This window comes from Trachypithecus francoisi, unplaced genomic scaffold (genome assembly GCF_009764315.1).
Source record: "Trachypithecus francoisi isolate TF-2019V2 unplaced genomic scaffold, Tfra_2.0 Lachesis_group20, whole genome shotgun sequence".
Lineage (NCBI taxonomy): Eukaryota > Metazoa > Chordata > Mammalia > Primates > Cercopithecidae > Trachypithecus > Trachypithecus francoisi.
The window spans coordinates 52,467,784-52,485,103 of NW_022681466.1; the positions used below are offsets into that span (position 1 = coordinate 52,467,784).

Below are 17,320 nucleotides of genomic sequence, written 5' to 3' on the forward strand. Positions count from 1 at the left end.
ATTATGGAACACAGTGTGGCAATTCCTCAAAGACCCAGAAGCAGAAATAACACTTGACCTAGCAATCTCATATCTGGGCATATACCCAAAGGAATATAAATCATTCTGTCATAAAGATACAGGCATGCATATGGTTCACTGCAGCACTAGTCATAAGAGCAAAGACATAGAATCAGCTCAAATGCCCATCAATGATAGACTGAATAAAGAGAATAAGGGACATATACACCATGGAATTCTCTGCTGCCATCAAAAGGAACAAGATCATATCCTTTGCAGGGACATGGATGAAGCTGGAAGCCATTATCCTCAGCAAACTAATGCAGGAAGAGAAAAAAAAACATTGTATGTTCTCACTTATAAGTGGGAGTTGAATGATGAGAGCACGTGGACACACGTATGGGAGCACCACACACTGGGGCCTGTCTGGGGGCATGGAGGGAGTGACAGCACCACGAAGAATAGCTAATGATGCTGGGCTTAACACCTGGGTGACGGGTTGATCTGCGCAGCAAACCACCACGTCACATGTTTACCTATGTAACAAACCTGCACATCCTGCACGTGTACCCCAGAAGTTAAAAGTTGAAGAAAAAAATTAATAATTTTTAAAATTAAAATACAATAAAATTAAAATTCAATTTCTTGGTCACATTAGCCACCTTTTTTTTTTTTTTTTTTTTTTTTTTGAGCCGGAGTCTCGCTCTGTCGCCCGGGCTGGAGTGCAGTGGCCGGATCTCAGCTCACTGCAAGCTCCGCCTTCCGGGTTCACGACATTCTCCTGCCTCAGCCTCCCGAGTAGCTGGGACTATAGGCGCCCGCCACGTCGCCCGGCTAGTTTTTTGTATTTTTTAGTAGAGACGGGGTTTCACAGTGTTAGCCAGGATGGTCTCGATCTCCTGACCTCGTGATCCGCCCGTCTCGGCCTCCCAAAGTGCTGGGATTACAGGCTTGAGCCACCGCGCCCGGCATTAGCCACCTTTTAAGTGCTCAGCAGCCACTGTGGCTAAGGTTCAGCCAGCACAGATCTAGAACATTCCCATCATCACAGAAGGTTCTACAGGACAGCGCTGCCCTGCACTTATGCAAACATGCATGCATAGTTCCCCTCTTTTATGCAGATGGCGGCATGTTCTGCTCCCTTACCAAGATATACAGAGCTAGGTCCTTCATGACATCTGGAGGATCTGGAGGAACAATTTCAGTGTAGAGACCAAGGGACCAGATGCTGGGCCCAACAGCAGGAGTTCAGTCCCAGCTCTAACCCTTACTAGAGTGTGACTCTGAGCAGTCATGGAGCCTCTTGCTGCTTTGGTTTCATATTCGTAAACTGGATATAAAATGCCTAACTCATGGGATTGTGGTCAAGACCAAATGCACTTAGACAATGTCGGTCACACAGTAAATATTTCATCACTGCTAGCTTTACTTCCGTCACCATTGCCTACTTCACTCTCTGATGACACATGCAGGTCCATCATATGGATGGAGACAGTAGGCATTTAGGGTGTTTCCAGTCTTTCGTTATCACAAACACTAGTGCAATAATTATCCTCCCAAGCACATCTCTACACACAGGTGGAATCCATTTTGATGGATTCCGCCAAATTGCCCTCAAAGAGGTTCTTCTACCTTAGACTCTGTCTCCCAACAACACACGCGTGACTGTGTCCCTCTACCATACAGCATGTGCCCTTTGATGACGGGCTTCTTTTTACTCAGCACAGGCCCATCCGTGTTGTCGTGTGTGTCAGCCATGCCGCTTCTGCATCCACCCATCCACCTTCTTCTCTCAGTACCCCAATCCCCATCATGGTTCAGGAGTTGTGGGTTTCCTTGTGTCCTCCAGAACCACAGTTCTGGCTGAGAGACCACCTGCCACCATGGCTTGAAAACCCTTTCCAACTCTGTAGCCAGCGGAGTTAGATCCATATTCCTGGCCTGTGTGGAAAGACGTAAGTCATAAGTTAATCATAAGTTAATCATAAGTCATAAGTTAATCATAAGTTAAGTCATAAGTTAACCGACAAAGTTCTAGCACTCCAAAGAGAACATTTTTAGTAAGTGAAATTTTTTTTAAAGGAAATAGTACTTTTATATTTTTGGATGTGCTTACTAAGAAAATAATATGTAATAACTAAAGAATTAATTCGAAGGAATTTTGTTCCAAGATTAAGTTTAGTTTATACTTAGAAAGGCGGAATTCAGCCTCTAAAATCTTAAGTGTCTTGTGGTGAAATTACTTCTTTTTCCCAAATGGACATTTCATGAGTGAGGGAATGGAAAAAACGCTCAGTGCAGATTCACTTGGGACTGTAATTATCTAAATAGGCTCACATGCTGTCCTGGGGGAGGGAGAGGGAACAGCAGCAAATACCAAAGCCTCCTTTTTGTGAATGGTGACATGATGGCTTTGGTGTTGGGTGGTGTCATGTTGCAGCACCAGTTGCTGGCATATTTGACCTACTGAGGCCCTCAGCCTCAGATAGCCCTCAGGAGGAAAGAAGACAAAGATACTTAAATCACCCTCAGTCTCCAGGAGGAGACTTTCTGACAATATTTATTTTTGAAAATCCTATTTTTCCTTCCTAAAGCTGGCATGACATCTAGTATTTCCATTTACATGGAAAAAAGTGTAAATGGGCAGTTTTGATATAGATACTTCCTTCAAATGACCCTGGAAAGCCAGAAAATGAGGCTAACTCATGATAATAACCTTTCTTTCATTTTAGAGACAGGGTCTCACTCCGTCACCGAGGCAGGAGTGCAGTGGCATGATCATGACTCACTGCAGCCTTGAACTCCTGGGCTCAAGCAATCCTTCTGCCTCAATCTCCCAAAGTGTTGGGATTAAAGGCATTAAGCCACTGTGCCCAGCCAAGAACCTTTAACTGAAGTCCAGTGCCGTCCCTAAAAGCCCACCTTGTGAGTCCCCTCACTTTCTCCCGCATTTCATAGGAATTTGGCAGGTTGGAAGAGGCATGATGTGGGCCCTTAGTCTGCAGGGTGGCTGAGTTTCTGGTCTTCCTAGATGTTCCTCTCAGCCACCGGCCACCATCTCCAGGGGCATACTGGCCTCTGCTCTCCCTCCACAGCCCACTGGAACTTCCGCTGTTATCCTCTGCCTCTGTTACACCTCTAATTCTCCAATATGGACCTCGATGAGTTGCCTTGATGAAGGTCTGGAGCCCAAATTGCTGGCAACCAAAACACTCTCTCCTTTTCCTTAAGGACACGGAGGACCTAATCTTCCCGTCTTTCAGGTAGGTGGTGGTGAGGGCAGGGAGGGGAGCTGCGTACCATACCTCTGAGAAAAGAGAGGATAAATAAAACAGCTAAGTACTCCTGTCAGAAAAAGCCAGTCTTTCCACACAGGCCAGGAATATAGGTCTAACTCCGCTGGCTACAGAGTCAGTAGGGGTTTTCAAGCCATGGTGGCAGGCGGTCTCCCAGTTGTGGTTCTGGAAGACACAAGGAAAACCACAACTCCTGAACTAGAATGGGGTAGGGGCTATGGAGAGAAGAAGGTGGACGGATGGATGCAGAAGCAGTGTGGCTGACACACGCCGCAACACAGATGGGCCTGAAGAAGTTGCACTGAGTGAAATCAGCCCCTCACCAAAGGGCACATGCTGTGTAAGTCCACGTCTATGAGGTGCCCAGAATGGGTAAATTCAGAGACAAAGCAAAACGGTGGTTAGGGGCTGAAGACAGGGAATAGGAAGCCCCCACCCCAGTGTTTAAAGCTTACAGAGCTCAGTTTGGGATGATGAAAACGTTTTGGAAATAGCAAGTAGTGATGATTGCACAATCATGTGAACGTGCTTCATGCCTCTGAACTGTACATTAAAACAGTTAAAATGATAAATTTCATGTTATGTGTATTTTACAATAAAAAATAAAAAAAGAGGCCGGGCATGGTGGCTCACACCTGTAATACCAGCACTTTGGGAGGCCAAGGTGGGTGGATCACGAGGTCTGGAGATTGAGACCATCCTGGCTAACACAGTGAAACCCTGTCTCTACTAAAAATACAAAAAATTAGCCAGGCGTGGTGGCGGGCACCTGTAGTCTCAGCTACTCGGGAGGGTAAGGCAGGAGAATGGTGTGAACCTGGGAGGCAGAGATGGCAGTGAGCTGAGATTGCGCCACTGCACTCTAGACTGAGTGACACAGTGAGACTCCGTCTCAAAAAAAAAAAAAAAAAAATCTTCCGACCAGGTGCGGTGCCTCATGCCTGTAATCTCAGCACTTTGGGAGACTGAGACTGAGATGGGTGGATCACCTGAGGTCAAGAGTTCAAGACTAGCCTGATCAACATGGTGAAACTCCGTCTCTACAAAAATACAAAAATTAGCTGGGCATGGTGGCGGGTGCCTATAATCCCAGCTACTTGGGAGGCTGAGGCAGGAGAATCACTTGAACCCGGGAGGCAGAGGTTGCAGTGAGCCAAGATCGTGCCACTGCACTCCAGCCTGGGCGACAGAGTAAGACTCCATCTCAAAATAAATAAAAATAAAAAAAGAAAAACCAGATCAAGAACAACAAGGCTAAAGGGACAGACCACACCCCCTCTCTATCAAAGCACCAATAAAAGAAGCTAAGTAAGTGAACTTCATTTGGCAAAAACAGATCCTCGCTGTGAAATAAAAAGTACTTTCATTTAGCAGCATCATTTAAAAAATGTTTAAAAAGTACTTTAAGCATATGCCCTACTTCACAAGCTGGTAAGTAATCTTGCCCAATTAGGATGGAGAATTTCCAGTTATCCCTTTAAACAGCTGCTAAGAAGTTCTGCTTGGTCATGTGGGTGTTTCTGTCCAGGAGCACCCTGGTGCTGCGAGGCTCAGTCTTGCAGAAGCGTCAGCCCACGAATGCAGGGGCGACCCCATGCGTGCTGGTGACTAGACACCAGATGCCACGAGACGCTGGTGTGGATCCCTGAGTGGGCCACATCTGTCCTTCTCTGTTCACCCTGCTTTCTCACCACCCTCACCCTTGTAGGCTGCTGTCCGACCCCGACTCCTCCAACTCACAGTGCTCCAGATCTGCTCTGGGTCTTGGGAGTCCCTCTTGCTCCCAGGCACAGCCCTGACTTTTGGCTGCACCCCTGGCGACAATGGCCAGTGGTCTTGGCCCAAGGTTCTTCCTCCATTCTACCCTAGAAAGCAGCCCTGGCAAGAGCACTTGGGTCCAGATCCTGCCTCCAACTCTGATTTTTAACCTCAGAACATAGATGGAAACAGTAATATTAGTATTGTAAAATGTATACTTCAAGATTAAAAGGACTGGCCGGGCGCGGTGGCTCAAGCCTGTAATCCCAGCACTTTGGGAGGCCGAGACGGCGGATCACGAGGTCAGGAGATCGAGACCATCCTGGCTAATACGGTGAAACCCTGTCTCTACTTAAAAATACAAAAACTAGCCGGGCGACGAGGCGGGCGCCTGTAGTCCCAGCTACTGGGAGGCTGAGGCAGGAGAATGGCGTAAACCCGGGAGGCGGAGCTGCAGTGAGCTGAGATCCGGCCACTGCACTCCGCCTGGGTGTCAGAGCAAGACTCCGTCTCAAAAAAAAAAAAAAAAAAAAGATTAAAGGACTAACTAAAATTAAAGGTAAAAACCATCAAGAAGATAGGGCTAGAAACCTTTATGTATGGTTTGACCATAATCTCTTAGAAATCAAAGCTTTTGACACAAACCACAGTTAAGAGTAAGAAACTTCAACATACCTGACTCAGAATTCAGCAGATCAAGTGGCCACATGGGATGGGAGACACTCGATCTCCCATTGAGGCACAGGGGTTGCTGACGGGCCTCAGACCACTCACACCTTGAGCCCTGAGAACAGGAGGAGGCCTAGCCTTACCTCTGTACAACTAACAGGTCCTTTCAGAGGACTTTCACCAAAACAAGAGTATCAGTCCCAGGGAAAACTTCAGTCTTCACTGTTAGAGAACACAAAAATTGTCTGGAACTTTTAAATGAGAAGTTTTCCAACTTCCACCCATTTTTTTTTTTAAAGCTTCAAGTTTTCATTTGTCAGATTGGAGAGTCAGAGTCTTATACCCAGAGTATAAAACATCTTTGGCTGGGCGCAGTGGCTCACACCTGTAATCCCAGCACTTTGGGAGGCCGAGGCAGGCGGATCATGAGGTCAGGAGATTGAGACCATCCTGGCTAACACAGTGAAACCCCGTCTCTACTAAAAATACAAAAAATTAGCCAGGCGTGGTGGCGAGCATAGTCTCAGCTACTCGGGAGGCTGAGGCAGGAGAATGGCATGAACCCGGGAGGCGGAGCTTGCAGTGAGCGGAGATTGGCCACTGCACTCCAGCCTGGGTGACAAAGCAAGACTCCGTCTCAAAAAAAAAAAAAAAATGTTTAGCTGAGAATTAATTCTGTCACCAACCCTACTAGAGAAGGCAGTAAAATAAATACCTATTAGTTTTTTGTTTTTTTTTAAAGAGTCAGAGTCTCACTCTGTTGCCCACACTGAAGTGCAGTGGCATGATCACAGCTCACTGCAACCTTGAACTCCTGGGCTCAAGCAATCCTCCCACTTCAGCCTCACAAGTACCTGAGACTACAGGCATGTAGTGTCACTATGCCCAGCTATTTTTCTACAAAGTTTTTGTAAGAGAAGGTCTTGCTACGTTGACCTGATTGGTCTCAAACTCCTGGCCTCAAGTGATTCTCCCACCTTGGCTTCCTAAAACCCTGAGATTATAGGTGTGAGCCACTTCACTTGGCCCTTAAATTGCATTGTTGACTATATAAAAAGATGATACAGGGTTTTAGAGCTCACTAACATCATAACTAAAAAGATCAGCCTTATTAACACAAAACTTCATTTATACTTAAAAGCAAGCAACCACAAGCCAAATGTCTCTTCAACAATAAGAGCATAAAAAATAATATGCTTCATACTAAATATCAACCACAATCAAGTAGAGATTTCCCACAACAGTAATACACCATAACTAAATTGGAATTTTGCCCCCAGATATGCAAGAATTTTTTCCTATCAGAAAATCTATGTTATTAATTACACAAATAAGTTTAAAAAGAAACCATATGAATAGCTCATTAACTGCCAAAAAGGAATTTGCTGTAATTCTTACCTATTTCTGGATTTAAAAAATAAGTTTAAAAAGAAACCATATGAATAGCTTATTAACTGCCAAAAAGGAATTTGCCATAATTCTTATCTATTTCTAGATTTTAAAAAAACTCAGTAAATTCAAAACAGATGTAAGCATCCCTTAATTGATAAACTATTCATCAGAAAACAATACAAAAATCTTAAAGTAAGATATTGCTATTAATGGAAAAATAAAACAACGATGTCCAGCATTAAGAAGTATTAGTTGTTCTGGACTGTCATGAATACAATAAACCATAAAAAGTACAAGAGGTATAAATATTGGAAAGAAGAAATAAAATTATCATTATTTGTGATAATTTATCTAGAAAACCAACAAGTATAATGAAATAAGGAAAAATACCAGGGCATAAAAGTCATCACGACAATGCACATCACAGCACTGGCTGATCCTCACGGGGCCCTGGCTGGGGCCCAGGACGCTGTGCCACACTCAGGTCACACTCTCATTTCTCTGCTCAGCAGCAACCTGTGGTAGAGGACCAGACCCACAGAGCCACAGAAGGGAACAGCAAGTTCAGACACCATGCAGTTCCCATTCATACCTAGGCCTATCAGGTAGTTCAAGACAGATGATGAAGTAAGTGATGCTGAAATAAATGGCCATCCAGAACAAAGGGGTATGTGTATTTACATAGTGTTTGTGTGTAGATGTGCGTGTGTGTGTGTGTATATATATATATATATATAAAGGATACCTGCAACCTCTGTGACAGATATGGTTAATATCCTTCAGGAGAAACGAATAAAGCTCTCTGAGGCCTTCAGGCAGACAGCGATGAAATGCATGCACTCACTCACAATCTCATTCCATTGTGAAGCCCCACAAAACCACAGAAAGGAATTTCTTTTTTTCCACCAAAAGCATTAACTGACAAGGAAAAAGAGAACAGGAAAGAAAACAAAACATTGGCAGTTGAAAAGTTGATGGACAAGAAATAACTAACGTAACAGACCTAAGCAAATTAAATCCCAAGACAGCAGTGGGGAAGGGCAAAGACCCAACCTGATTTATGGTACAAAATCCCCCAAAGGCTCAGGAAATTTGTGGCAAGAGGTGCTTCAGGTGGGGGAACGAAGGTGGTTAAAAACAGGAGGACTGGGTTAGAGATCTGTTCACAGAGCAGCCAAAGCTGCAGATACTCTCTCTTCTCTGCACACCAGAGGATAAAATGAGGCCTCTGGACCAGGTGGATACTGAGCAGTTGAAGCACAAGTGATGCACTGAAAACAAGGGAATTAAGTGAATTTACAAGGTGAGGGCTGAGACGGTCACTCTCCACCCCCAGGCCACTTCTCTGACTGATCCCATCATCCCGCCTGCCAAGTCTAAGCCCTCAAGCAGGAGACTGGAAGGCCCTTCTCTGGGGAATGGATGAGCCCAAGAGGAAGGACCTAAAGACACTGACATCAGGAGTTCGTCATGGACATGCCACAGGAACAGCTCTCTACTATGAAGACCATAGTCGCAGGCCTCATACACAGGCTGTGGGTGACACAATTAAAAATAATAAAATTGAAGTGATGCAAAAACAAAAAAAAAGATAGCAGAAATGAACCATTTAATAGAATTTGTAAGACTAAACTTAGGGAAGTCTCAAGTTTAATCCCAGAAAACAAAACTATAAGGCAAAGAGATAGAAAACAGGAGAAAAAAAAATATGATAATTAGGGGACCAAGGTAAAGGGAGCTCCAGAAAACGAAAACAGAGTAGAAGAAATTACCAATGAAATAATTCCAGAAAATAAAGACATGAATTACTGTATTGAAAGGGTGCAGTGAGTGACTAGCATGATTAAAAAAAAAAAAAAAAGAAAGAAAAAGAAAAAAAAAAAACCCTTAAGCTATACAGCAAGGCCAACCACACTGAAAGTTTAGAATCCTGGGAATGGCCAGAACCCCCTATGAGCTTTTGGAAAGAAAAAAGTCACAAAGGACTGGAATTATTTTCTTCTTGCTGCAACACTGGCAAATAGAAGACAATGGAGCAATGCCCAGAAAATTATAAAGGGAAATAGTTTCTGACCTAAAATGTTATACCCAAGGAAACCATCAAGCATTAGGGTAAAACAAAGATGCAAGGCCATAAAATTTTACCTTCTATGAACCCATTCTCAGGGAGATACTGGAGGGGAAAAAAAAAAAAAAAAGAAAAAGAATAGGATGTAGGATACAGAAGGTCAAAAAAGGCAAAGAACTAACAGGAAATCTGTGCACCAGGCACAGAGGGCGGCCATGATGGAGGAGATCAGAGGCTCCAGAGAGATCTCAAGATGACACTGCTGTGATCCCTGACCCCTGTGATGCGTAGGGATATCTCACAAAGAGTTGGGTTGAATTAGTGACATTTACATAGAAAACTAAGTAAACAGGCTGGGTGCGGTGGCTCACGCCTGTAATTCCAGCACTTTGGGAGGCCGAAGCGGGTGGATTACCTGAGGTCAGGAGTTCGAGACCATCCTGGCCAACATGGTGAAACTCTGTCTACTAAAAATACAAAAATTAGTTGGATGTGGTGGCATGTGCCTGTAATCCCAGCTACTTGAGAGGCTGAGGCAGGAGAATCGCTTGAACCCAGGAGTTGGAGGTTGCAGTGAGCCGAGATCGTGCCATAGCACTCTAGCCTGGTAACAGAGTGAGACTCCATCTCAAAAAAAAAAAGAAGAAAGAAAAAGAAAAAGAAAACTAAGTAGACAGACAAAAACAGATAATTTTAAGTGGAGGGTGAATAAAACGTTGTGTAAAAGAAAAACCAGCAAGAGTGTATACTACTACATGGCTAATCTACGAATGTCACTCACAGCATCTTAATGTGAACTCCAGGTACACACAACCACAATGAGAGAATGCAAAGACAGGAAGCACAGAGGCTGGGGGCTGAAAAGAAATAAATCCTCATCTTTCACAGTAGGAGATCAAAATATAACATCTAAAATGAAAACCTAGAAACAGCAGTGATAAGCATGCTATTTAGCAATGTAGAGGTAAATGCCAAAAAATCAGCAAGGTGACTTGAAAACACTTGACTCTGAGGAGCAGTAAGCACAAGCTCTCAGGCCAGGCTGACTGTTTTACTCATCAGGATCTCTGCAGACTTGATTATGGGAACACTGAGCTTTGATAGAAATAAAAACCAACACAAAACAAAAAAGAAGTTGAAAATTTTGAGGAAAAAAGAAGAACATGCAAATAGAAAAGCAAGCAAAGCAACTGTACTAGTAATTCACAGAAGAAATATGTAAATGACTAACTGATAAAAAGTACTTCACTTTCATCTACAATGAAGAATTAAAAGGAATGCCATTTTCTCCTCTTAGGCTGAAAAAGATCAAAAAAGTACATGTATCCAGTATTGGGAATGTGTATAATCTTGTACATTGTGTAGGGAAGTGTAAACTAAATAACCTTACAGGAGAGCAATTTGAGAATATGTATTAAAACAGAAAGTATAACACAACCTTTTGCAAAGCAAATTCACTTCTAGGAACTTATTTCACAAAAATTTAGCAGTATTTCACAACTATTTAGCACAAGCATAAAAAGGCACGAGAAGTGATATTCATCATTATGGCCATTTTTTATCCCCAGAGATGGTGTCTCTCTTTGTTGCTCAGACTGGAGTAGGGCAGCATGATCATAGTTCACTACAGCCTTGAACTCTTGGGCTCAAGCCATTCTCCATCTTCAGCCTCTTAAGCAGCTGGTACTACAGGTTCATGCCACCACACCTGGTTATTATTTATTTATTTTTTGGGTAGACAGGGTCTCACGATGTTGCCCAGGCTGGTTTCAAACTCCTAGCCTCAAGTAATCCTCCCGCCTTGGCCTCCTAATGTGCTGAGATTACAGGAGTGAGTCACTGTGCCCAGCCACAACACTTTTAAAAATTTGGGCAAAATTCATATATTTCTATTTTATTTTTAAAAAATTAATCCCCCTCCCTACCTTTCCCTTCTGAGTCTCTAAAGTCTACCATACCACTCTGTATGCCTTTGCATACCCATAGCTTAGCTCCCACTCATGAGTGAGAACATATGATTTTTGATTTTCCATTCCTGTGTTACTTCATTTAGAATAATGGCCTCCAGCTCCATCCAAGTTGTTGCAGAATACATTCTTTCATTTCTTTTTATGGTTAAGTAGTATTCCATGGTGTGTGTGTGTGTGTATATATAAACATTTTCTTTATCCACTCATTAGTCAATGGGCACTTAGGTTGGTTGCATGTGTATCTTTTCCATATAATGACTTATTTTCCTTAGGGTAGATACCCAGTAGTGGGATTGCTGAATTAAATGGCAGATCTATTTTTAATTCTTTAAGGAATATCCATACTATTTTCCAAAGAGGTTGTATTAATTTACATTCCCACCAGTAGTGTATAAGTGTTCCCTTTTCCCCACATCCACGCCAACATTTATTGTTTCTTGACTTTTTAATAATGGCCATTTCTGCAGCAGTAAGGTGGTCTCTCATGGTGGTTTCATTTTGCATTTCCCTGATGATTAGCGATGTTGAGTATTTTTTTCATATGTTTCTTGGCCATTTGTATATCTTATTTTGAGAAATGTCTATTCATGTCCTTTGCCCACTTTCTGATAGGATTATTTGTTTTTTTCTTGCTGATTTGTTTGAGTTCCTTGTAGATTCTGGATACTAGTCCTTTGTTGGACTGTAGTTTGCAAATATTTTCTCCCATTCTGTGGGTTGTCTGTTTACTCTGATTATTATTTCTTTGCTGTAAAAAGCTTTTTAGTTTAATTAGGTCCCATATATTTATTATTGTTTTTGTGGCATTTACTTTTGGGGTCTTAGTCATGGATTCTTTGCCTAGGCTGAAGTCTAGAAGAGCTTTTCCAAATTGCCTTCTAAAATTTTTATGGTTTCAAGTCTTATTAAGTCTTTGATATATCTTGAGTTGATTTTTTGTATAAGGTGATAGATACACAAGTCAATAAATGTGACATCGCATAAACAGAATTAAAAACAAAAACCATATGATCATCTCATTAGATGCAGAAATAGCATTAAACAAAATTCAGCATCTCTTTATGATAAAAGCTCTCAACAACTAGGCATAGAAAGGACTTGCCTCAAAATAATGTATATGTGGATATATGACAAACCCACAACCAGCATAATACTAAATGGGGAAAAGTTAAACACATTCCCCACGAGAACAGGAACAAGACAAGGATGCCCACTTTCACCAATCCTATTCAACAGAGTTCTGGAACTCCTAGCTAGAGCAATTAGGCAACAGAAATAAATAAAGGGTATCCAGATTGGAAAAGAGGAAGTCAAACTATCTCTATTTGCAGATGATACGATCATGTACTTAGAAAATCCTAAAGATTCTTCCATGAGACTCCTAGATTTCATAAACAAATACAGTCGAGTCTCAGGTTACAAAATCAATGTACACAAAGAAGTAGCACTGCTATATACCAACAACGACCAAGCTGAGAATCAAATCAAGAACTCAATCCCTTTCACGACAGCTGCAAAACAAAAACAAAAACCTAGGAATATACTTAACCAAGGAGGTAAAAGATCTCTGCAACAAGAACCACAAAACCCTGCTGAAAGGAATTACAGATGACACAAACAAATGGAAACACATCCCATACTCATAGAATCAATATTGTGAAAATGATCATACTGCCCAAAGCAATCTACGGTCTGCCAAATGAAATTCCCATCCAAATACCAACACCATTTTTCACAGAATTAGAAAAAACAACCCTAAAATTCATATGGAACCACAAAAGAGCCTGAATAGCCAAAGCGATCCTAAGGAAAAAGCAAATCTGGAGGCATCATATTACTGGATTTCAAATTATACTAGTTACCAAAATGGCATGGTACTGGTATAAAAGACCAATGGAACCAAATTTGTATATTTAAACCAGTTTAAAGTGTATAGTTCAGTGGCTTTTAGTGCATTCCCAATGTTGTGCGACCATCACTAGTCCAGAACATTTTCATCACACAATACAAAATTGTACCCACTAAGCAGCCACCCCACTCCCTATTCCCCTCTCTCTTCAGCTCCTGGCAGCCACTCACCTGCTTTCTGTTTCTGTGGATTTGCCTATTCTGGATTTTTCTTATAAATGGACTCAAACAAGATGTAGCCTTTGCACTCAGCTCTTTCACCTGGCATCATGTCTTCAGCGAACATTCACACTGCAGCCTGTGTCAGTGCCTTACCGGTTTTTAAGGCCCAATAAAAAGTCTGTGTTCAATGACTGGGGGAGGACCCGCAGGACACAGCATGGAGGCACGGCCACAGCTATGCACAGATTTATTACAGTGAAAGGACACAAAGCCAGATCCGCAAAGGGAAAAGGCACACGGCATTAAGTCTAGGGGAATCCAGGCATGAGCTTCCAGGAGTCCTCTCCAGTAGTCACGGGCATGTTTAATTCCCCCAGGGAATTAATTAATTAATTAGTTAATGAGGGAAGCTCCTTAGGGACTCTGCATCCAGTGTTTTTATCAGGGGCTGGTCACACGGGCCCCTTCTGCCCAGCATATACCACATTCCAGACTCTTCACAGGAAAGTAACTGTTCAGCACAAACCACATACTTGCACAAAAACAGTTTCAGCACCGTGAGCCCCTCTCATCAGTTCTAGGAATGGTGCGAACCCTCCTGCAATCCTAGTTCTCAGACTCCAGCCAAGGACCAGCCTTGCAAGCAGCCTTGCTAAGAAGAGCCGTCCCAGGCTTCCTGGGTTAACTCTTTTCTGCACAGAGGCAAAAACATGGCTGCCAACAGCATTTGGGCTTTGTATTTTAAGGTGATCTTACTCAGTTTTATTTCCAAAATTCCTGAGGAAGAGGCTGATGGGCCCAGCTTAGACTTGTCGGGGCTGCTTCTTTGGTGTTTGTGCAGATGAAGGTGGGAGAATGCGTCCCTCCCCATCTGCTGTGCAAACAATCTGACAGGTCTCTACACTGTTTGATATTTTTGTTCAGAAAGCCATTTTTATTCCTCAAAGTTTCATACCTCTGGGAGTGCACACACCACTAAGAGTGGGAGCAGGTGCCCCAAAGCACACTGGTTCATGACAGAAAACCAACCAGAAACACGGCCATCAGGAGAGGACTGTGTCTCCCACAACATGGGAATTTTCAAACAAACTCCACTGTTAGGTTGTAGCACAATGCCTGTGCCATTTCACAAGCCACTGTGTCAGAAAAGGCACAGAAGCAGGGACAGCAGGTAGAAACGGCCTCAATAGAGTGGAAGCCCATAGTGCCGCGCATCTGCTATTAAGGCTCTATCTTCACAACCAAGTCAGGGAAAGGACCACTCTGATGGCAATAAATAAGTCAAAGGCTTTATGTTCTTTGAATTGTGCATGTAGCCCTCAAGAGACCTCTCTCAAAAAAGACAAGAAACAGAGCCCCAAGAGGCCTGATATTTCAGGGGCTGCTTGCTATTTACTGGCTAAGCAGATTTTAGTGCTTGTCTGTGAGAACTCAAGAGACAGAAAAACAATTTGCCTGCAACGTGTGTGTTCTTTCCAGATTTAAAACAAGATTCTGTTTGGATAACACTCTGTCATCCAGGATGGAGTGCAGTAGCACAATCTTGGCTCACTGCAACTTCTGCCTCCTGGGCTCAAGCTATCCTCCCGCCTCAGCCTTCCAAGTAGCTGGCACTGCAGGTATGTGCCACCACAACCAGCTAACTTTTTTGGTATGCCCAGCCTGGTCTCGAACTCCTGGGCTCAAGGGATCTGTCTGCCTCGGCCTCCCAAAGTGCTGGGATTACTGGTGTGAGCCACCATGCCAGGCCCCAAATACAGGAGATACTTGCATATATCTTCATCTAAGGGATATGTGTATTAGGTTGGTGCAAAAGTAATTACAGTAATGGCAAAAAATGCAATTACTTTATACCAACCTAGTAACATATCTTCATCTAAGTAAATTTTTTCTATAAAGGGTCAAATTGTAAATAATTTGTTTGGTAGGTCATCTAACTGAAAAATTTCTGTTGCAACTACTCAGCTCTGCAGTTGCAGCAAAAAACAGTTCTAGAGAATATGTAAATGAATGTGTGGAGCTGTGTGTTTACAAAACTTACTTACAAAAACATGCGGTGGGCTGGATTTGCCATTCATCTGACTCACGACTTAAATCTACTTTAACAGTAGCAGACTCACATCATTACTATTTCAAATTGCAAAAACTTTGATGATATAAAATGCTCACTTTTATTATTTTTATAAAATAAGAACAGACCATGTCAAAATGAGAAAATTCTGAGTTATAACACATTATATGCAATTCAGGCTAAGGGCATTTTTTAGGTAAGCCACTTGGAAAAATACCATTTTTCTGAAAAATGTTTTTTATCACTCTTTTATGTGTATATTTTAATTTAAAAAGTCAGTTTAGGAAGAAATAACTGACTTGTGAATTGTCACAGGGCTGTGAAGTGGGATAGAAGCACTGTGGATCGTGCTCAGCTCAGGAGGCCCCTCAAGTCCATTCCTGACGCTGTCATTCTAGGAGAGCACACTCCTCATGGGTTTTATTTCTCCATTTTAAATCTTTTCTCAGAAAGCATCAGGTTTAATTATTAACTACAACATTTCTTCATGGCCTTTCCTTCAGATTTTCCACCTCCAAATTGTAGGTCATAATATAACCTCTGATACAAAGAATATGCTTGGATTATAAATAATAACAAAATAAATACTTGTGAATCCCGCCTCCCAAGTAAAAACTAGATTACTAATAACTTGCATTTATCTCTTTTACTTTATTGTTTTGCTTCAATTATTATTATTATTATTATTATTATTATTATTATTATTTGAGACGGAGTCTCACTCTGTCACCCAGGCTGGAGTACAGTGGCATGATTTTGGCTCACTGCCACTACTGCCTCCTGAGTTTGAGCAATTCTAGTGCCTCAGCCTCCTGAGTAGCTGAGATTACAGTTGTGCGTCACCACGCCTGGCTAATTTTTTGTATTTTTAGTAGAGACGGGTTTTCACCATGTTGGCCAGGCTGGTCTTGAACTCCTGACCTCAGGAGATCCACCCACCTCAGGATCCCAAAGTGCTGGGACTGCAGGCACAAGCCACTGTGCCCGGCCTTCAATTATTTTTTTAACATACAAAGTAATACATGTATATTTTTAAAATTATAGTTTGATAATATTTATAATTTAAATCTCAGCTCCTACCCCATCTGACGTACTCCCTCCCAACCTCTTCGTAATCCCTCTACTTAAGCCCTTCAAACTATATTTATTATTTTTAAATAAATCACTAATTGGTATATAAATCACATACCACAAAATATACCCTTTAAAAATGTGCTATTCAGTGATTTTGAGCATATTCACAAGGTTATGCAACCACCACTGTTCACTTTTGGAACATTTTCAACCCCCAAAGAAGCTCTGTCTTATCAGCAGTCACTCCCTATCCCCTCTCCCCAGGTCCTGGCAACCACTCATCTCTTGTCTCTATGGATTTGCCTATTCTGGACATTTCATAGAAATAGAATCATACAAGATGTGGCATTTTGCACCTGGCTTCTTCATGTAAAAAAAGGCAATTTTAGAAACTTTTTTTCTGTTAAAAATACAACATGTTTGGACGGACACAATGGCTCATGCCTGTAATCCCAGCACTTTGGGAGGCCGAGGCGGGTGAATCAGCTGAGGTCAGGAGTTTGAGACCAGCCTGGCCAACGTCTCTACTAAAAATACAAAAAGTTAGCTGACGTGGTAGTGCGTGCCTTCCTGGCCACTCGGGGGCTGAGACAGGAGAATCGCTTGAACTCAGGAGGCAGAGGTTGTAGTGAGCCGAGATCTCATCACTGCACTCCAGCCTGGGTGACAGAGTGAGACTCCATATATAAAATATATATATATATGTGTATATGTGTGTGTATATATGTATGTGTGTATATATGTATATGTGTATATATGTGTATATGTGTGTGTATGTATATATGTATATACGTGTATATACACACACACATATATACACATGCATACATATATAAAACGTTCATTGTAGAAAATATAAAAATACAGAAAAGCATGAATAAATTTTAAATATTCACCCAGAGATAAGCAATGTTAAAATTTATATAGATCTCTTTTGCAAAACTGAAATTAT

The 17,320-nt window shown here is 42.1% G+C and overlaps 1 long non-coding RNA gene across 1 annotated transcript; it reads right to left on the reverse strand.

The window, feature by feature from the left end:
• Positions 1–1,121: 1,121 nt before the first annotated feature.
• Positions 1,122–9,495, reverse strand: LOC117066426. Its single transcript, XR_004430334.1, has 3 exons — positions 9,261–9,495; positions 5,730–5,838; positions 1,122–1,941 (listed from the first exon to the last, which is right to left on the reverse strand). It is a non-coding gene; the product is annotated as an uncharacterized LOC117066426 (long non-coding RNA).
• Between the last annotated feature and the right edge of the window lie 7,825 nt (positions 9,496–17,320).